Source organism: Hylobates moloch, unplaced genomic scaffold (assembly GCF_009828535.3).
Source record: "Hylobates moloch isolate HMO894 unplaced genomic scaffold, HMol_V3 SCAFFOLD_8, whole genome shotgun sequence".
In the NCBI taxonomy this organism is placed as follows: domain Eukaryota; kingdom Metazoa; phylum Chordata; class Mammalia; order Primates; family Hylobatidae; genus Hylobates; species Hylobates moloch.
Window position 1 is genome coordinate 57,580,527 of NW_026652283.1, and position 6,000 is coordinate 57,586,526.

Here is a 6,000-nt window from a genome sequence, read left to right on the forward strand (position 1 = left end):
AAGATTTGTATTCATAATATACAAAGGATTCTTAAATGCAACAATAAGAAAACAACTGTATTTTTTAATGGGCAAAAGATCTGAACAGACCCCTCTCCAAAGAAGATACAGAGGCTGGGCGTGGTGGCTCAGGCCCATAATCCCAACACTTTGAGAGGCTGAGGCGGGTGGATCACCTGAGGTCAGGAGTTCTAGACCAGCCTGGCCAACATGGCAAAATCCCGTCTCTACTAAAAATACAAAAATTAGCCAGGCAGGATGGCAGATGCCTGTAATCCCAGCTACTCAGGAGGCTGAGGCAGGGAAAAATGCTTGAACCCGGGAGGCAGAGGTTGCAATGAGCCGAGATCATGCCACTGTACTCCAGCCTGGACGACAGAGCAAGGCTCTGTCTCAAAAATAAATAAATAAATAAATAAATAAATAAATAAATAAATAAATAAATAAATAAATAAATAAATAAATAAATAAATAAATAAATAAATAAATAAATGAAAATACTTCTGTTCTAGGATCCTTTCCAGAATACATTATGTTTAATCATCATGTTTCCTTAGGATCTTTTGGATCTGACAGTTTCTCAGACTTTCCTAGTTTTGGTGACCTTTACAGCTTTGAGAAGTACTGGTCAGTTATTGTATAGAATGTTCCTCAACTGGAATTTGTTTGATGTTTTTCTTATGATTAGACAGGGCTTACGGGTTTTTGGGAGCAAGACCATAGAGGTAAAGTCACATCATATCAAACACATTTGCTAGCAATATGACTTGGCTGTTGAGACTTTGATCACCTGGCTGAGGTAGTGTTTGTAAGGTTTCTACACTGTAAGGTTTCTTCCCCCCATCACCCCTCTTCCCATACTGTATTCTTTGGAAAGAAATCACTACGCACAGTCCACACTTAAGGAGTGAGGAATCATGTTTCACCTCCATGAGGTGGGAGACTTTAACACCCCCCTGTCAATATTAGACAGATCAAAGAGACAGAATATTAACAAGGATATCCAGGACTTGAACTCAGCTCTGGACCAAGCAGACCTAATAGACATCTACAGAACTCTCCACCCCAAATCAACAGAATATACATTCTTCTCAGCACCACATCGCACTTATTCTAAAACGGACCACATAATTGGAAGTAAAACACTCCTCAGCAAATGCAAAAAACGGAAATCATAACAAACAGCCTCTCAGACCATAGTGCAATCAAATTAGAACTCAGGATTAAGAAACTCACTCAAAACCACACAACTACATGGAAACTGAACAACCTGCTCCTGAACAACTACTGGGTAAATAATGAAATGAAGGCAAAACTAAATAAGTTCTTTAAAACCAATGAGAACAAAGACACAACATACCAGAATCTCTGGGACACAGCTACAGCAATGTTTAGAGGGAAATTTATAGCACTAAAAGCCCACAGGAGAAAGAGGGAAAGATCTAAAATCGACACCCTAACATCACAATTAAAAGAACTAGAGAAGCAAGAGCCAACAAATTCAAAAGCTAGCAGAAGGCAAGAAATAACTAAGATCAGAACAGAACTGAAGGAGATAGAGACATGAAAACCCCTCAAAAAATAAATAAATCCAGGAGCTGGTTTTTTGAAAAGATCAACAAAGTAGACAGACCACTGCCAGAATAATAAAGAAGAAAAGAGAGGGCCAGGCGAGATGGCTTATGCCTGTAATCCCAGCACTTTGGGAGGCCGAGGTGGGCGGATCACGAGGTCAGGAGATCAAGACCATCCTGACTAACACGGTGAAACCCCATCTGTACTAATAGTACAAAAAATTAGCTGAGCGTGGTGGCAGGCACCTGTAGTCCCAGCTACTCGGGAGGCTGAGGCAGGAGAATGGCGTGAACCCGGGAGACGGAGCTTGCAGTGAGCCGAGATTGCGCCACTGCACTCCAGCCTGAGTGACAGAGCGAGACTTCATCTGAAAAAAAAAAAAAAAAGAAGAAGAAGAAGAAGAAAAGACAGAAGAATCAAATAGATCCAATAAAAAATGATAAAGGGGATATCACCACCAATCCCAGAGAGATACAAACTACCATCAGAGAATACTATAAACACCTCTACTCAAATAAACTAGAAAATCTAGAAGAAATGGATAAGTTCCTGGACACATCCACCTTCCCAAGACTAAACCAGGAAGAAGTCAAACCCCTGAATAGATCAATAACAAGTTCTGAAATTGAGGCAGCAATTAATAGCTTACCAACCAAAAAAAATCCAGAACCAGATGATTCACAGTGAAATTTCACCAGAGGTACAAAGAGGAGCTGGTGTCATTCCTTCTGAAACTATTCCAAACAATAGAAAAAGAGGGACTCCTCCCTAACTCATTTTATGAGGCCAGCATCATCCCAATACCAAAAGCTGGCAGAGACACACAAAAAAAGAGAATTTCAGGCCAATATCCCTGATGAACATCAATGTGAAAATTCTCAATGAAATACTGGCAAACCGAATCCAGCAGCACATCAAAAAGCTTATCCACCATGATCAAGTCAGCTTCACCCCTGGGATGCAAGGCTGGTTCAACATACGCAAATCAATAAATGTAATCCATCACATAAACAGCACCAATGACAAAAACCACATGATTATCTCAATAGATGCAGAAAAAGCCCTCAACAAAATTCAACAGCCCTTCATGCTAAAAACTCTCAATAAACTAGATATTGATGAAACGTATCTCAAAATAAGAAGAACTATTTGTGACAAACCCACTGCCAATATTACACTGAATGGGCAAAAACTGGAAGCATTCCCTTTGAAAACCAGCACAAAACAAGGACGCCCTTCCTCACCACTCCTATTCAACATAGTATTGGAAGTTCTGGCCAGGGCAATCAGGCAGGAGAAAGAAATAAAGGGTATTCCACTGGAAAAGAGAAAGTCAAATTGTCTCTGTTTGCAGACGACATGAGTGTATATTTAGAAAACCCCATCGTCTTAGCCCAAAATCTTAAGCTGATAAGCAACTTTAGCAAAGTCTCAGGATATAAAATCAATGTGCAAAAATCACAAGCATTCCTATACACCAATAACAGACAGAGAGCCAAACCATGAGTAAACCCCCATTCACAATTGCTACAAAGAGAATAAAATACCTAGGAATTCAACTTACAAGGGATGTGAAGGACCTCTTCAAGGAGAACTATAAACCACTGCTCAACGAAAGAATAGAGGAGACAAATGGAAAATCATTCCATGATCACGGATAGGAAGAATCAATATCGTTAAAATGGCCATACTGCCCAAAGTAATTTATAGATTCAATGCTATCCCCATCAAGCTACCATTGACTTTCTTAACAGAATTGGAAAAAACTACTGTAAATTTCATATGAAACCAAAAAAGAACCCGCATAGACAAGACAATCCTAAGCAAAAAGAATGAAGCTGGAGGCATCATGCTACCTGACTTCAAACTGTACTACAAGGCTACAGTAACCAAAACAGCATGGCACTGGTACCAAAACAGAGATATAGACCAATGGAACAGAACAGATGCCTCAGAAATAAAACCACACAGCTACAACCATCTGATCTTTTGCAAACCTGACAAAAACAAGAAATGGGGAAAGGATTCCCTATTTAATAAATGGTGCTGGGAAAACTGGCTAGCCATATGTAGAAAGCTGAAACTGGATCCCTTCCTTACACCTTATACAAAAATTAACTCTAGATGGATTAAAGACTTAAATGTAAGACCTAAAACCACAAAAACTCTAGAAGAAAACCTAGGCAATACCATTCAGGACAGAGGCATGGGCAAAGACTTCACGATGAAAACACCAAAAGCAATGGCAACAAAAGCTAAAATACACAAATGGAATCTAATTAAACTAAAGGGCTTCTTCACAGCAAAGAAACTATCATCAGAGAGAACAGGCAACCTACAGAATGGGAGAAAATTTTTGCAACCTATCCATCTGACAAAGGGCTAATATCCAGAATCTAGAAAGAACTTAAACAAATTTATAAGAAAAAAACAAACAACCCCATCAAAAAGTGGGCAAAGGATATGAACAGCCACTTCTCAAAAAAAGACATTTATGTAGCTGACATATGAAAAAATGCTCACTATCACTGGTCATCAGAGAAATGCAAATCAAAACCACAATGAGATACCATCTCACACCAGTTTAGAATGGTGATCACTAAAATGTCAGGAAACAACAAATGCTGGAGAGGATGTGAAGGAATAGGAATGCTTTTACACTGTTGGTGGGAATGTAAATTAGTTCAACCATTGTGAAATACAGTGTGGCAATTTCTCAAGGATCTAGAACCAGAAATACCATTTGACCCAGCAATCCCATTAGTGGTTATATACCCAAAGGATTATAAATCATTCTACTATAAAGACACATGCACATGTATGTTTATTGTGGCACTATTCACAATCACAAAGACTTGGAACCAACCCAAATGCCCATCAATGATAGACTGGATAAAGAAAATGTGGCACATATGCACTGTGGAATACTATGCAGCCATAAAAAAGGATGAGTTCATGTCCTTTGCAAGGACATGGATGACGCTGGAAACCATCATTCTCAGCAAACTATCACAAGAACAGAAAACCAAACACTGCATGTTCTCAGTCATAAGTGGGAGTTGAATGAGAATACATGGATACAGGGAGGGGGACATCATACACCAGGGCCTGTCAGGGGGTGGGGCACTAGGGGAGGGACGCCATTAGGAGAAATACCTAATGTAGATGACGGGTTGATGGGTGCAGCAAACCACCATGGCATGTGTATACCTATGTAACAAACCTGCAAGTTCTGCACATGTACCCCAGAACTTAAAGTATAATTTGAAAAGAAAAAGAAAAAAAAAAGAAATACTTCAGACTGGCTTTCTGATCAGTTGTTTTCCTGCACAGGCGGGCCACAGGCAGCCATGGTGCCCAGCCATAATGGCATGATCTCGAAGCCCCACTTCCACAAGGACTGCTAGCAATGTGTGGCTAAGTGGTTCAACCAGCGGGCCCATTAGATCCACAGATGCAAGGCTCAGCAAGCAAAAGCACGCCGCACTGCCCCATACCCCGAGTCAGGACCCATCCAGCCAATCATGTAGTGCCACACTGTACAGTATCACACCAAGGTGTGCACCAGACGCACTTCAGCTTAGAGGAGCTCAAGGTGGCAGGCATTCACAAGAAGGTGGCCCAGACCACTGGCATCTCTATTGATCGGAGGAGGCGGAACAAGTCCACTGAGTCCCTGCAGGGCAATGTGCAGCGGCTGAAGGAGTACGATTCCAAACTCATCCTCTTCCCCAGGAAGCCCTTGGTCCCTAAGAAGGGAGACAGTTCTGTTAAAGAACTGATATTGGCCATCCAGCTGACAGGACCAGTCATGCCCATCCAGAATGTCTATAAAAAGGAGAAAGCCCTAGTCATCACTGAGGAGGAGAAGAATTTCAAAGCCTTCGCGCATCTCCTCATGGCCTGTGCCATTGCCCAGCTCTTTGGCATAAAAGCAAAAAGAGCCAAGGAAGCTGTAGAACAGGACGTTGAAAAGAAAAAAATAAAGCCCTCTTAGGGATTTGTAATAAGTCAGCAGTAATGCTGGGGGAGGAAAAAAAAAAGACATATCTGAGACTGGGTAATTTATAAGGAAAAGAGGTTTAATTGGCTCATGGTTCCACAGACTGTACAGGAAGCATGACTGGGGAGGCCTCAGAAAACTCCCAATCATAGCAGAAGGTGAAGGGGAAGCAGGCATATCTTACGTGGCTGGAGCAGGAAAAAGAGAGAAGGGGGAGGTGCTACACACTGTTAAACAACCAGATCTCATGAGAACTCACTATCATGACAACAGCATGGGACAAATCCACCGCCATGATCCAATCACCTCCCAGCAGGCCCGTCCTACAACATTGGGGATTACAATTTGATATGAGATTTGGGTGGGGATACATATCCAAACCATATCACTTGGATTGGGTTTCGATGTACTCCTGTAACTCA

General features: G+C 41.3%; 1 pseudogene; it reads left to right on the top strand.

Moving 5' to 3' along the window:
- Positions 1 to 4,925: 4,925 nt before the first annotated feature.
- On the top strand, positions 4,926 to 5,572 carry LOC116472435 (large ribosomal subunit protein eL13-like; annotated as a pseudogene).
- Positions 5,573 to 6,000: the final 428 nt, after the last annotated feature.